This window comes from Pelodiscus sinensis, chromosome 4 (assembly GCF_049634645.1).
Source record: "Pelodiscus sinensis isolate JC-2024 chromosome 4, ASM4963464v1, whole genome shotgun sequence".
NCBI classification, from domain to species: Eukaryota; Metazoa; Chordata; order Testudines; family Trionychidae; genus Pelodiscus; species Pelodiscus sinensis.
The window spans coordinates 69,571,972-69,587,095 of NC_134714.1; the positions used below are offsets into that span (position 1 = coordinate 69,571,972).

Below are 15,124 nucleotides of genomic sequence, written 5' to 3' on the forward strand. Positions count from 1 at the left end.
AGATTTAGGGAGACTTCATGTGGTGACTATCTGCATCACAGGCTATTTCAGCTATCAGGGAGATAAGAGTGAAGTACTGTGTCCAGAAGGCTGAACAAAGTGTTCTCTTTGGCTATGTCTGGACTACATTCCTCTTTCGACAAAGGAATGTAAATGAAGCAAATCGAAAGTGCAAATGAAGCCCGGATTTAAATATCCCGCACTTCATTTGCATATTCACATCCGAGTGCTTTTTCAAAAAAGAAAGTGCAGTCTAGACAGGGTTCTTTTGAAAAAACAACCCCTTTTTGGAAAGAATCCATATTCCTGAAAAAAATGAGGCATATGGGTTCTTTCAAAAAGGGTTTTTTTTTTTCAAAAGAACCGCATCTAGACTGCGCTTTCACTTTTGAAAAACCCTTTTTCGAAAAAGCACTTGGATACAAATATGCAAATGAAGTGCAGGATATTTAAATCTGGGCTTTATTTGCATTTTCGATTTGCCTGATTTACATTCCTCTATCGAAAGAGAAATGTAGTTTAAACATGCCCTTTGGGTTCACTGCAAGTCATGTCCACACTCTGCACCCTACACAGACATTAGCACAAATTTTAGTAAAACAAATAGAAACAGAGGAAAATCTGGGCTTGAAACAAAAGAACATTGTGTGTGTTCTCAGCAGAGGTAAAAGTAAGCGGGTGCACCCTGGTGCACAACTCTGGTAAGGGCTGACTGAGCTGCTGCAAAAACCAGCTGGGAGTGATTTAAAGAGCTGGTAGGGACCCAAGTGGCAATAGGACAATAACTGTTAAGTTACTTTCACTGCTGGCTGTCAGGAAGTTTTCCATACAACTCTTGATAAGTCCCAATCATGCTTCGTTTCTGAGTACTGACTCTCTTATAGCTTGTAGGGAGTCGGTGTGGCTTCCCCTGATCCAGTGAGTGAGGAGTCACCCTCTCTGGTTGAATGGGCAGGGCCAGATAAAGTTATCCCCCCCTCCCCTCCAGAAGCAGAGGCAGAGCAGGAAGTAGAAAAGGCTGGGCCCCTAGCTCTGTCAAAGCAGTGCAAGGGAAGGAGGCAGATGTGCTCTGCTCTCTGCAGACTCTGCTACCAACCCAGGTACCAACCATTGTGCACCTGGAGAGGCCTGAGGCCAAGGAGGAGCTGGAGCTTGCGGAACTGCTGGTGTCCAAATAGCCACACTAACCTTAGGAGCCAGAGCTAATGGGACTATTGGTCAACTGAATACCCGGATGGAGCTGATGAGCCTGACCTGGGGCAAGGTAGGAAGTAGCCCAGGCATTTTAGGTTGACAGTTTGGTGGCTTAACAGACTGTCAGTATGTTGCAGGAGGATTCCCCACTGACCTGGAGGCAGGACACTGTACCACTCCCAGGACCCTGAGCTGGAACACAGTGGAGTCAGGTGGACCTCTATTCCCCTACTTCTGCCATAGCATTCTCACTGTGGCTGTGTCCAGACTCAGGGGGTTTTTCCGAAAAAACTTCACCTGCGTCTAGACTGCAGCCATGTTCTTTCGAAATTAAATCGAAAGAACGCGGCTTTTCTTTCGACGGTGGTAAACATCATTTTACGAGGAAGAACGCCTTTTTTCGAAAGTGCTCTTTCGAAAAAAGGCGTTCTTGAATGCAAACAGGGCTTTTTCAAAAGAGAGCATCCAGACTGCCTTTCAAAAAAGCGGCTTGCTTTTTCTAAAGTTCCGCTTGCAGTCTAGATGCTCTTTTTCGAAAGAGGCTTTTTCAAAAGTATCTTTCGAAAAAGCCTCTTTCGAAAGAGGCTTGCAGTCTAGACTTAGCCTGTAGGTCACAAGGCCACTGCTTGCCAGCATCACTCACTTGCTTGAGGGCTAGAGCTATTAACTGCTTGCCATCACTGCTCTGTGCCGGGGGGGGGGGGGGGGGGGGAGGGATGTCTTGGCCTTTCTCTTGAATTTCCTCTGTTGCTTTGGCCAAGTGTTGCTGCTCCCCATAGCTAATTCTCCCCTTTCCTAGAGAGGTGTGACCGTAGGCTACCTCACAAGGCAGTGGCCCATCCGCTTGAGAGGCTCAACTTGCCAACCAATCCACTACATCACCCAATGTGGCATGGCTGCAGGTTGGTTGAAATGCAGCAGTATAAAATGGATGCCTACTACAAGGCTTGAATTTCAATGATATACTTAAGGTTTCTATAATTAAATAAATGTAAGACCACTAGCATGATCTGTTGCATACTGTTTCCATAAAGATTCACATTTGCTCTAATTTTTAAAACGTTTTCCATACATTCTAAATGTTATTTAGAATTTCTATGATGTTCTCCATCTGAGACTCTCATTGTGTTTAAGGTAAGCGAATGAAATAAGCCTTAAAACACTAATGGGAGGCAACAGATCATATTGTTATCCTCCCTCCCACCACCTTCTTTTTAACAGATAAATTAACTGAGTCAGAATGAGTGTGACGGGGCGTCCCTGCCCCATCCCTCCTCCGCTGTTGGCGAAGCACCGGGCAGCCGCCGCGGCAGGGAGGCTCACCCCTGCACCGCCTGCTCTCACGCCACTCGGCCGTCGCACCGGGCTGACGTCAGGCGGGGCGACATCGGGGAAGCCCCGGGGCGGGCAGAGGGAGCGAGGAAAGGCCCCGCCTCCCAGGAAGGGGGCGGGGTGCTCGACGTCCCAGATCGGGGGCGTCAGGCAGGGACGCCGGCGTAAGGCAGGGCTGTGGCCAGGCGTCAGCACGGCCCGCACCGGGGAGAGGGCGAATGGGGCAGCGGCGGCCATTTCAAAAGGCCCGCCAGCCCAGCCAGGAGGGGAGCCCCGAGCCTGGGAGAGGAAAGGTCCGGGCCCTGAGAAAGCGGCCAGCCGCGGACAAGAGTGGTCGCTCCTTCGTCAGCAATCCTGTCTGAAAAGGGGAAGGTGAGCTCCATGGTGGAGGGGCCTTCGGGGGAAGGGAAGTAGCCCAGGGCGGAAGCCGGTGTGGTTGGTGGGTCGGTGCGTTTCGGCGGCTCACCCCCACTGACCGGACCAGATCCTACTCGGATCTGGGTCCTTAGGGCTCTGGGCTGGGGACCGTGAGCGAGGGCGGGTCCGGGCCCCCCCTTCTCCCTTCCGCAGTACCCCTGGTCGCTGTAACGAGGGGGCACGGCAGCACTATAAACGGAGGCTTTAAGCTCGAGGCTGATCCAGGGGAGCGGGATGGTGAGGCAAGTGACGAGCACCCGAGACAGACTGTAGGCGGTCCAGCGGTGGACCGAGTGAAGACAGTCGACTGGAGCACTGAGGCACGGTGGGGGGGAGGCGGTCCCGGGAGCGCCCCCTGACAATGAGATTAAGTATCTCTCACAAAATTAGACAAGAAATATGTGGCAGAATTGAAATAAAATGCAGAGTTCCTGAGTTCCAGTCTTGTCCTTTTTCTCTCCCTTCAAATGAGGTAATAAAAATAAATTCTTCTAGAAAGAAACATTGCATCAAAAGAAAATGTAGCATGAGGAGAAGTTGCCACAGGTAATATGTCAACTCCCTGAATATCAGGCAAGATCTGAAGGGATTTGTTTATAAACTATTAGAAATGCAATATTGTATGTGATCATAACACCTACCAAGTTAACTTCACTGCAAGATTTACTTACTGTGCAGCTGCCATCTTATCAATACAAAACAGTAGATTTAGATTAGTGGTTCCCTACTGCTGGTCTGCAGACCGGCACCAGGCCATGAACCACTGGCTGCCGGGCTGTGGCAGCTCTGGGGGCCAGGGCTGGGATACACCGTCCAGTGCCTCCCCTCTCACCGCGGCTGTTGGGAGAGGCATGTCCTGACCCACCTCTCAGCCAACCACTGCCAAACAGGGACAGGGTCTCCTCCCAACTGTGGAAGAGCAGTTCCCTTAGAGCAGCAACAACTTGGGCAACAGCGCTCAGCTGGCAGCTGGGAGGCAGCACAGGGCTAGGGGAGGGGGCGGGGCTAGTGCTGGAGTAATGCGGGGGAGGTGGGCTCTAAGAGGCGGGGGGGGGGAGGGGACTAGCATTGGGAGGTTCTGGGGGCAAAGCTAATACTGGAGGGTTTTGTGGGTGGGGAGCTCTAAGTGGAGGGGAGCCATAAGAGGCAGGGATTGACACTGGGGCATCCGAGATGGGAAGCTGGCACTGGAGGGATCTGGGGAAGGGCTAGTAATGAGGGGGCTATGGGGATAGGGCTGGCACTGGGGGGCAGTGGGGACAAGGTTAATATTGGGGACAGGGGGCTGTCACTGGGGGAGCCCTGGGGTGGTTGGGTGAAGTGGAGCTCTGGAAACAGAAGGCTGGCACTGGAGGGGGGATTGGTTGCAGTGGACTCTGTGGTCAGTGGCTGGTGCTGGGGGATAGTAGAGGTGTGGAGGGCTCTAGGGCTGACACTGGGAGGGCTCTGGGGGTCAGGATTTTTTATACCACAGACTGGCAAACCCATTTACAAACTTTTGGTGGACTGGTAACATTTTATTTGCATATTTGAATATCCATTATTTGTGTAATTAATACGCAAACATTCAAACAAAATGTTACCAGTCCATCCAAAGTTTGTGAATGGGTTTGCTGGTCCGTAGTATAAAAAAGGTTGGGAACCACTGTTTTAGATGATACTCCCTAGTTCACTGAGTCCAGAGTTCTGAATCATTTTGTCCTACCATCTGAACAAAGAAAATACCTACTCGGGTGATTTGCAGAAGAAAAATAAGGCAAAGTGGCCAAACACACAGCAAGGCTGGGAAAATCCACTTCATAAATGCATGATGTTAAGCTGGACATGAGGTGAAGATTCTTCTCAGTGAGTTTCTTCCCTTCATCAAGCAAGAGGTTTCAGTCTTCTGCTGTGTTAATTAGGACCTATGAGGATATCAATGCCAATTAGTTAAAACTCCCGCTGGTTACGTGATCTGAACTTCTGCTTCATTAATAACAATGACCAAAGTAAATTCTAGAAGGTTCTTGTAAATGTCAGGCTGTGTATTGTATCTCCAGAGCTGACCTGATGCAAAGGCTGCCTGTCCAAAGATAAATATTGGCGCTCCTCAGTGTGTGCAACATTAATGAGACCTACCTGATTCTAGATCCTCCACTCAAGAGACAGCTGCAATATTTTAAAAACTTTTTATCACCTCTTTTTGAAAACACAGTACAAGCCTTGGCAATATAATGACATGTGCTTTCAGTTGGGAATACTACAAATGATAATACTCCACATATAGGAGAGACATTTAGTTACTAGTTTACTCCAGCTTTCACATGGCTCCACTGTAAAGTATGAGACACCTGGTCAAGTATCCTGCATAATGCAGGAAAATAACACAAAGACCCCAGAAGAATAGATGAAATGGTCTAAGTATCTCAGAGGGTCAGCCACGTTAGTCTGTAACTTTAAAAACAATGAGTAGTCCTGTGGCATCTCTGGGTGCATCTACACTGCACCCTTACCTCGAAATAAGCTATGCAATTTGTGCTACGCAAATTGCATAGCTTATTTTGAGGTAATTTCAAAATACCTTATTTCAAAATTTGGTACTGCCAAATTTTGAAATATAGCACTATTCCAACAAGTCTCTTAACCCTTGTGGAACGAGGGTTACAGGGATGCTGGAATAGCATGCCTGTTATTTCGAAATATATTTCAAAATAATGGGTGCATTTAAAGATGCGTAATAGCTATGTCAGGCTATTTCTGGTATCCCAAAATAGCACCAGTGTCTAAACGTAGCCTCAGAGACTAACAAATATAAATATACGGTATCATGAAATTTCATGGGCAAAATCCACCTCTTCAGATGAGATGATCTCAAGTGACATTAATCATAATATTTTATATATTTAGTCAATACAGCATAGACCAGCATCAGGATTTTACCAATGTCAATACTAGCCTAGGTCTTCCTGAATATTGTTCAAAAACTATGAATTTAATTCAGTGTTTTAGTTCAATGAGGGTATACTTTATAATGAGCCGTTACTTTGAAATAACTATCCTAGCGTCTACCCAGCCATTCCGTTATTTCAAAATTAAATCGAAATAACAGCGGGCTTATTTTGAAATTGGTAGACACTTATTTCAAAATAGGGGGCCTCCAGCCTTCCCAGGGTGCCCTGGTGGTCACTCTGGCCTCAACCAAGAACACTCCTCTCCCTCCCTTGCTCTCCAGAGCCCTTAAAGGGGTAGACTCTGGCCACAGTGCCTGTGCCAGCTCCAAGCATGTCAGCCCAGAGCCAGCAGTCACTGCCCCTGACCCAGTGGTCCCAAAACATGAGCCAGCAAGCCACTGGCAGCCAGCCCTCCACCGCTCCCCAGGAACAGTCTGCCAGCTCCCAGGAGCCTGCCAGGGCCCGGAGAAGGCGGGCGCCTTCCTGGTCCAGGGTGGACATCATGGACCTCATTCAGGTTTGGGGGAAATGCCCCCAACATCCATGATCTCTGCACTAAATGGAGGAATGTGGCTGCCTCTGGCAGGATAGCTGACCACCTGGCCACCAAAGGCCACATGCGAACCCAGGAGCAGGTTTGCATGAAAATCAAATAGGTCTGGTGAGACCCCCAACCCTGAGCCCTAAGCTTCCCCTCCCCCTTCTTCCCCTTGCTTCCCCTTTTCAGCTCCCTCCTCCCAGGTTTCCCCCTCCCCTCTCCCACCCTCTCTTTTCCCCTCTCCTACCTTCTTTCCCCAGTCTCACCAGTTTCATTCCTCCCCCCGCCAGTTTTGTTAAATAAAGAGAGTTTGTGTTCATGAAAATACGTGTATTTTATTTTACATCAGAAAGGGGGGTTAGGGAGGGGTAAGTGGAAGAACATGAGAAAGGAATGAGGCACAAACCCCCAGTGGAGCAAACCAGGGAGGCTCTTAGTGCTCCTCAGGATGGAAGCTCTCCCGCAGGGCCTCCTGGATACTGACAGTCCCCCGATGAACCTCCCAGATGGCAACCTGCAGAAAGTGTAGCCACGCTCATAGCAACATGTCCAAGAGAATCACCAGAGTGTCCAGGGGCAGCTCTGGCTCCATGTTGCAGAGTGCTGTGGTGTCCTGAGTGAGGGCAAACAAAGCACACAGAGACAAAATGATTAGCTGTCCCTCATTGAGGAGGAAAGCAAGCAGGGAAACCTGAGAACTGGCTGTCCGGGGGGGGGGGGGTCCCTTTAAGCACAGGCCTCAGATAGCCTCAGGCAGCAGCCACACAAAGTAACTCCTGACCTGACGCCCTGCGGACTTGGTTCTGGCTGGTCTTAAATGAGATTCAGCGTCCACTCAGTGTGGACGCGCTATTTCGAAATAGCAAAATGCTATTTTGAAATGCATTTTGTGTGTAGACACGTTATTTCGAAATAAGTATTTCGAAATTAAATATTTTGAAATAACGCTGAGTGTCTTGCCTATAGAACACATTAGCTGTTCACTTCTGATCAAGAGTTTGATCTTGTATCACTGAACTCTGAAGTCAGTGGAAGTTTTGCCATTGTCCTGAATGGGAACAGGATCAAGTCTGTAGGGAGTATATAATGGTGTGGAGGTGTTCTTGGTATAGGTATTAAGGCCATAAATGAATTATACAGATCATCCTAAATGGGTGGTGATAAAACCTTTATACCACTCACATACATTTTATTTGCCACATAAGTTACAGAAACTTTTTTTTACAACTGTTTTAAAGAGTTTTAAAACTATGCACTGTGATTGTTTTTTGGATCCCTCTTCCTGAAAAGCCATTGTGCAGGGCTCAGAGGAAGCAATAAAATCCTCTACAAAAGACCTAAAATAGTTTTTCTATACATAAAACTTTGCCACTTCTAAAGTATCTCAGAAATTCCGTGTAGATGTTAAGAATCTCCTCTTTCACACTGAATAAAGTTCAAATAACTAGCACTGATGGACCAGGAGAATCAGACTTTAAATCTAAGACATATGTATATATAAAAAAATCTATCATTGGCACATCACTGAAACTTGCCCAACTAGAACCCCTGGTCTGTAATTTGGAGGCAACAGTCCTTATGCTGTGGAAGAAAGAGAAAAAAAATTGATAGTGGGTAATGGTAACTTGTTGATGCTGTTCAGGGGACTGGAAAGTAAGAGTAAGTCCTGAGGAGATGGATTAATGGGTATAGTGCAGGTCAAAAGTACCTGAATAGTTTATGTGTATGAATGTACACACACATATGTAAAGAGTCAAATTCTCCTCATTTATTTCCATGCTATTTTAAACCACAGGAATTAATAGGGATGCATAGGTATATACAGGACAAGAATTTGGCCTATCGTTCTTAGTCCCTTACAATAACATTTCATCACAGTCACATTGTACTGAATGTGTAATGCATGAGTTTGTCCCATCTGACAATCACATGCAAACTTGGTAGTGATAATAACCTTGGAGAAGAAATTAAGAAAATTATCTTAATTCTAGAACTCCTTAATACATTTCCTTTCAGAAAACCTAAACAACCATATACATAAGATTAAAAAATAGTGAAAGTTCTCTTGCTGTGTATTCACCACAGCATGCAAATAAAGTTATCTGTTGTTTTAAAATGTTCTTTTTATTGTCTGTTACCTTTTTATTTTGCCATCCAGACTAGGTCAAAAGTAATGACCCCAGTGAACATTCTTGACAGACATTCCATCAGGACGTGACATATGCCTCTCAAGAGTCTTTGATTTCCTCTCATTTGCTTGGTCTGTCCCGTACTTTATTCTGTGAGGGCTAAATCCTGAGAAGTGCTAACTACCTGCTACACTCATTGGACCTTTCTGGAGGATGGATCCTCAACAAGTACAGATTGTTACAGTTCCGAAGATCTGCCTCTGGAAATTTTGCCATTGACTGAAATGGGAACAGGACTAGGCTCCATATAGTTGAGGATGTTCAGCACTTTACAAGAATGGGCCCCATTTAAGCAGGCTAAGCCCAGTCATCATACTTGTTTCAGAGCTCATAAAAGCTTTAACAATAAAGCTTACTGTAGTGCCAGATATACAGAGCCATAGTTCTCCCTGAACCACTTACAGAAAGAGAGTAGGGAAAATCAAGCAGGAAATATGAAACTTCTGGAATGTGAAGGGCACACTCTTTAAATCACATTTGCATATTGCTAATAAATTGATGGCTGTTGATGTCTATGGTAATAGGGATGTCACTGCTAACAACTGCCATCACAACAAGGACTTGCATCACTTTCTGCCCATGAACAAAGAGTTTTGCTGTGTTCTGCTAACGGTGAAATGAGGCAAGCCAGAATTGATGCTAGTGAAGCATAAGGGGTTTGACCTATTGTTATTAATAATAAATATTAGACTGCAAGCACAAAAGGCAACCTTTCCTCCTATAAATAAATTCATAGTTAGCTAGAAACAGAAAAGACACAAATATAATTGACTCCATCTCCCTGCAGGTCTAGGACAGATGCTGTATCTAATACTAAATGGATACAGTATCATATTTGAGGAATATCAAGTTTTAAAATTTTCCAGTGAAAATGTATATATTTTTTTTCCAGAGTGCTCTAATTAATGCTGTAAAGGATTTCAACTGTGAATGCAAATAAAAGAAGACAGCAGGCAAATACAGTTTCTTCCCTCAAGACATTGGGAAAAAAATAGTATTGAACTGACTTGTTTTTATTTTTGCTTGAGACTTATTACTGTATAGTAAGTTAACCCACTGGGAACATTTTAGAAGCATCAGAAAGTATTTTTTGTTCCAAAATGAAAAACTATTTTTTCATAACTTTGTATGTATTTCTGATAAAAGATTAGCCTGAACTTTGATTTTGATCCACTTTTTCAGAGTACTACACTCCAGTTCTAGTTAGACACCAAATTCAAATCTAGATTCAAATCCAGTGTTCTTTTGGTTTGTGCTGATCTGTGTTTCTGAGGTAGTGTAGGTAATGTGTAAACTCATAGACTCATAGACTCATAGACTTTACCAAGATCATATTATTTCATCCAACCATCCCCTTATCATAGAATCATAGAACTGGAAGAGACCTCAGAAGGTCGTCAAGTCCAGCCCCCCGCTCTAGGCAGGACCAATCCCATCTAAATCAACCCAGCCAGGGCTTTGTCAAGCCGAGACTTAAACACCTCTAGGGATGGAGACTCCACTACTTCCCTAGGTAACCCATTCCAATGCTTCACTACCCTCCTAGTAAAATAGTTTTTCCTAATATCCAATCTGGACCTCTCCCACCACAACTTGAGACCATTGCTCCTTGTTCTGCCATCTGTCACTACTAAGAACAGCCTTTCTCCATCCTCTTTGGAACCTCCCTTCAGGAAGTTGAAGGCTGCTATCAAGTCCCCCCTCACTCTTCGCTTCTGCAGACTAAACAGACCCAAGTCCCTCAGCCTCTCCTCGTAGGTCATATGCTCCAGACCCCTAATCATTTTGGTTGCCCTCCGCTGGACCCTCTCCAATGCTTCCGCATCCTTTTTGTAGTGGGGGGCCCAGAACTGGACACAATACTCCAGATGTGGCCTCACCAAAGCCGAATAAAGGGGAATAATGACATCTCTGGATCTGCTGGCAATGCTCCTCTTAATGCATCCTAATATGCCATTAGCCTTCTTGGCTACAAGGGCACACTGTTGACTCATATCTAGCTTCTCATCCACTGTAACCCCCAGGTCCTTTTCTGCAGAACCTGTATGAACAAGCTAAACAGTGGCCCAAGCTTTCTTACAAGCTAAACAGTGGCCCAAGCTTTCTTACAAATCAAAGTTCTTGACAAATATTAAAACAAAATAAAACCAAGCAGTTTTTCACTTCATGTCTTCAGATGAGACAAGATCTTATCCACTCTGATGAACAAATCATTGGTGGGCTTGGTTAGTCCTTGGATATGAGACTTCCAAGGAAAATGCAGGTGGCTCTAGATGCTATGTTTTACTCTGCGATGGTGCTCAGCATTGTGTTAGGCAATTCCAGGGGGGGTGCAAGGTGCCCCAGCCCCCTATCAATTCTCCCCCTCCCCCCACAGTTTTGCTGCTATTTTTGTTTTTCGGACCCAGTCAGTTCCTTTTTTTGTTGTTGTTGTGCTCAACAAGTTTTGCTGGGGGGGAGGGAGGAGGCATGAGGGTTTCTCAAAAATCAAAAAGGGGGTGTGATGCCAAAAAGTTTGGGAACCACTGTTAGGGGATATGTGCTGCTGGATGAATAAAAGTGAGATAATGCTATGGCTTTTTTCCCCCCAAGAGCTGCTCCAGTGTTTTAGGCAAATTCCAGTGGGGATGATTATATTATATGGCCAAAGTTCCTCTTTCTGTTTTAACTATTTGGTTCTTCACATCCTATGCTAAACTGCTGTGTAGTGTTGCTTGTGTGGTATTCAACAGTTTCTGTGTGCCTCTATGTTTTATTTTAAAAACAAATACAAATTAAATTTAAAAGTAAAGTCCCTCTGTGAAATCTGCTTGAGGCTCCCAGATTCTTCTTGTTTCAGGATTCCTACTATCCAAAGGGTTCACCTTCTTATGAAGAAAGAGGATTTATTTTCCTTAAGAATGTAAGAATGGGCATATTGGATCAGACCAATGGTAACATACCACACTCAGTAGTTCTGCATTTTCATATTTGAGTTGCTTCAAATAATTTTTGTTGAATACCATCTGGTCCTGATGACTTTTTTATCAACTAGAAGATTTACCCAGTGTTTTGGGTCCTTAACTCAATTTTTGTTTCTCTTCATTTAAATCGTTACTCTGGGGTGGGGCTGGGGATGTGGGGGTTCAGTATGCAGGCTGACTCAGGGAAAAAGGACTACCCTAGCCCTCTCTCACTTCAGCAGCTGAGGGCCAGGTGAGAAGTGCCTCTGTGGCTGCTGCAGCTCCAGCTGGCACAGCCAGGAGAGGGGTGAGTGTCCCTCGGCTGGGACTGGTCTAGATTTGTCTGCTCCCTGCGCTCCCCATCCAGAGTGAGGAATGCAACAAACTGTGCACTTTCCCCTTGCTCCTTGACAAAGGGGAACAGCCAGCAATGTACATGCAGTATCACATCCATGTTCTTTATTCCTTCAGTTTTTTCCTCCCACTAGCATTCATCTATTTACAAATTTTGTAAGGCTCCTCCCTTTCATACGCAGAATAAGTCCACACCTAAGAGGCTTCCAGCTCACTCCAGGTACATATACACTACGCGCTTACTTTGAAATAAGCTATTTTGGAATAAAAACTCCCAAAATAGCTATTTCAAAATTGCACATCCACACTACAAATGCCCATCGAAATAGCGCAGATCTATATCGAAATAGCACATCCACATTGATTGGAGGCTGCATCATATGTAAAGCCCCCTGGAAGCACTTGGGCAGAGCATCCTGTAGCTGCTGCCTGAGACTTATGCTTAAAGGGGCTACACTCTGCAGCCATGTCTCAGACTCTTCACCTTTGCCTGTCTCCTCGAGGGACAGCAAACTCATCTCACTGCATGCTCTGGTTGCCCTTGCAGGCACCACAGAACTTCTTCCATGAAGCCAGACCTCCTCCAGAGCACTCACCAGCTATCAGACCTCCTACCACACTTCCTGGCGCAGTAACTGCACACTGCCCATGTGGCACTACAGGAACAGAACCCTCAGCTCACTGTGGGGCACCTCCTCACCTCTCTCCATGTGCTGCTCATGCAGCACAACCCCTCCCAACTCCCTGCACACCATGCACTGCTGCTTCCGGTGATGGGACACCTGTACCGACTGGTGGGACTGAATCATCATGGAGTGGTGGGACAACAAGCATTGGCTACAGAACTTCCATGTGCAGAAGGACACCTTCCTGGAGCTCTGTAAGTGACTCACCCCTGCCCTCAGGCAATGGGACACCAACATGCGACCCCACACCTCCCTTCAGAAGTGTATCACCATTGCACTTTGGAAACTCTCCACATCAGATAGCTACCACGCCATTGGAAAGCAGTTTGGCATGGAGAGATCGACTATCGTGGCCATGCTTATTCAGGTTTGGCACTCTCATGCTATTGTCCCAGGAGGGTGGTGAACCACTGGAATGGGGGTTCCCTAGGGAAGAATCCCTAAGGGGGTGGATTCTCTCTCCCTGGAGGTTTTTCAGTCCCACCTTCATAAAGCCCTGCCAGGGCTCCTGCTATGAGAAAGGAGTTGGGCTTGGGGAACTCCCAAGGGTTCTGGTAACCCAGTGATTCTCTGTTTGTATGCTCTCACAGGTGGTGAGGGCCAGCAACACCATCCTGCTACACAGGGCGACGTGGACCCCATCATCACTGGCTTTGCCACCATGGGCTTCTCCAACTGTAGGGGAGCCACTGACAGCACTAGCATCCAGCTATTTACAGGATGGGCCTCCAATTACATCAACCGGAAGGTGTACTTTTCAATGGTGCTGCAGATCCTCATGGACCACTAAGGCTGGTTCACCGACATCAATATCAGGTGGTTGGGAAAGGTGCACGACACCTGAGTCTTTAGGAACTCCAGCCACTTCTAGAGGATGCACATCGGCACATTTTTCCCCAACTGCACTCAGAGTCAAGGACATGAAAATGCTGATGTGCATCGTGGGGGACACAGCCTACCCTTTGCTCCCATGGCTAATGAAGCCCTACATGGGACGCCAAGGAACATTTCAACAGCAGGCTCAGCAAGGTGGAGGGCATCTTCAGGGGTTTGATGGGAGGTTCTGATGTCTCCTCACCCGCCTGGACCTTGGTGAACAGAATGTCCCCCAGGCAGTGTTGGCCTGCTGTGTCCTGTACAACCTGTGTGAGAACAAAGGGGGAGACATTCCTGCCAGTATGGGGCACAGAGGCCAAGCAGCTCAAAAAGGCCTTTGAGCAGCCATGCACCACTGCCATCCGGCAGGTCCATCAGGTGGCTGTGCCCTGAGAGTTTCAGATGAGGACACCTGTGATACTCTCCCCTGGGCCTCCCCATAAGGGGCCTCTGCATTGCCCCTCTGTACCTTTCCTCTCACACCCTTCCCTTCCCCTGTCCTCCCTTCCCCTCCCTCTCACCTCCCCTGCAGATTCAATAAAGCAGACTTTTTGTTTTAAAAGAATAAACTGTTTTTTAAAATTTTGGGTAAATATAACTTGGGAGGGACTGGGGAAAGAACCTAAGAAGAGGAAAGAGGGAGGTGGAAAGGGGGAGGAGAGACTCAGGGCTGGGACTGGGGCTGGGGCTTGCCTCAGGTTATCCCACTGCCTCGTGTGTGGGGACCTTGTCAGCCACAGGGGGAAGCTAGGGAATTGTCACGGGGTCTCATGCCCTGCACCCCTTGGGGGGGGGGGGGGTAAATCTGGCCCAGTGGCCAAGTCTATACTGCCCCATCTGGGGGTAAATATGGCCCAACTGCTGATTCTATAATGCCCCCTGTCTGGGGTAGATATGGCCCAGTGGCCGAGTCTATAACTCCCCTGGTCTGGGGTAAATATAGCCTAGCAGCAGAGTCTTTAATGCCCTCCTATCTGGGGTGAATATGGCCCAGTGGCCAAGTCTAATGCCCTCTGTCTAGGGTAAATATGGCCCAGCAGCTGAGCCTATAATGCCCCTTGTCTGGGATGCATGGATAAGGATTTAGGGGGGCCCGGGCCCTTCCTCTCCATCGGGCCCCAGTCCAAGGCCCTATCAGTGGCGGGTGGTTCCCACCACTGGCTCAGCAGGGAGTTGCCCCTGAAACACACCGAGTTCTCCGGGATACCTCCTGCTCCCTGCCCTGGGCTGCTTCCTAACCCCGTCTGCTGGCCATCCCCATTCCTACCTGGGCTGGCGAATGCTGCAGCGTGGGCGGCTGCAGTTGGCATGGTAGCGGCGGCTGGAGCGGCTGCTGTAGTTGGCGCAGCAGTAGTGGTGGGCACCGTGGCTGTGGCCTGTGGCTGGTGTGGTGGCTGCGGCTCCGGCTTGTACAGCAGCTCTAGCTGGTGCGGCAGCGGCTCTGGTTCATGAGGCAGTTCTGGCTGGTCCCGTGGGGGATGTTGCTCCTGGGCTCTGGTAGGCTTTTAATACATTTAAAAGGCTAAAGTGCAGCAGGGGACCCAGTGTGAGCCAGGAATCAGCCGGGAAGAGCCTGCCAGCTCTTAATACATTTTAAAAGCTGAAGTGCAGCAGGGGACCAGCACAAGCCGGGCCAGCTGATTCCCGGCTTGTGCCAGGTCTCCGC

The 15,124-nt window shown here is 47.4% G+C and overlaps 1 long non-coding RNA gene across 1 annotated transcript; it reads left to right on the forward strand.

Moving 5' to 3' along the window:
* The first annotated feature begins 2,714 nt into the window (after positions 1 to 2,714).
* On the forward strand, positions 2,715 to 11,494 carry LOC112546963 (uncharacterized). Its single transcript, XR_012903192.1, has 3 exons — positions 2,715 to 2,898; positions 3,439 to 3,489; positions 9,493 to 11,494. It is a non-coding gene; the product is annotated as an uncharacterized LOC112546963 (long non-coding RNA).
* Positions 11,495 to 15,124: the final 3,630 nt, after the last annotated feature.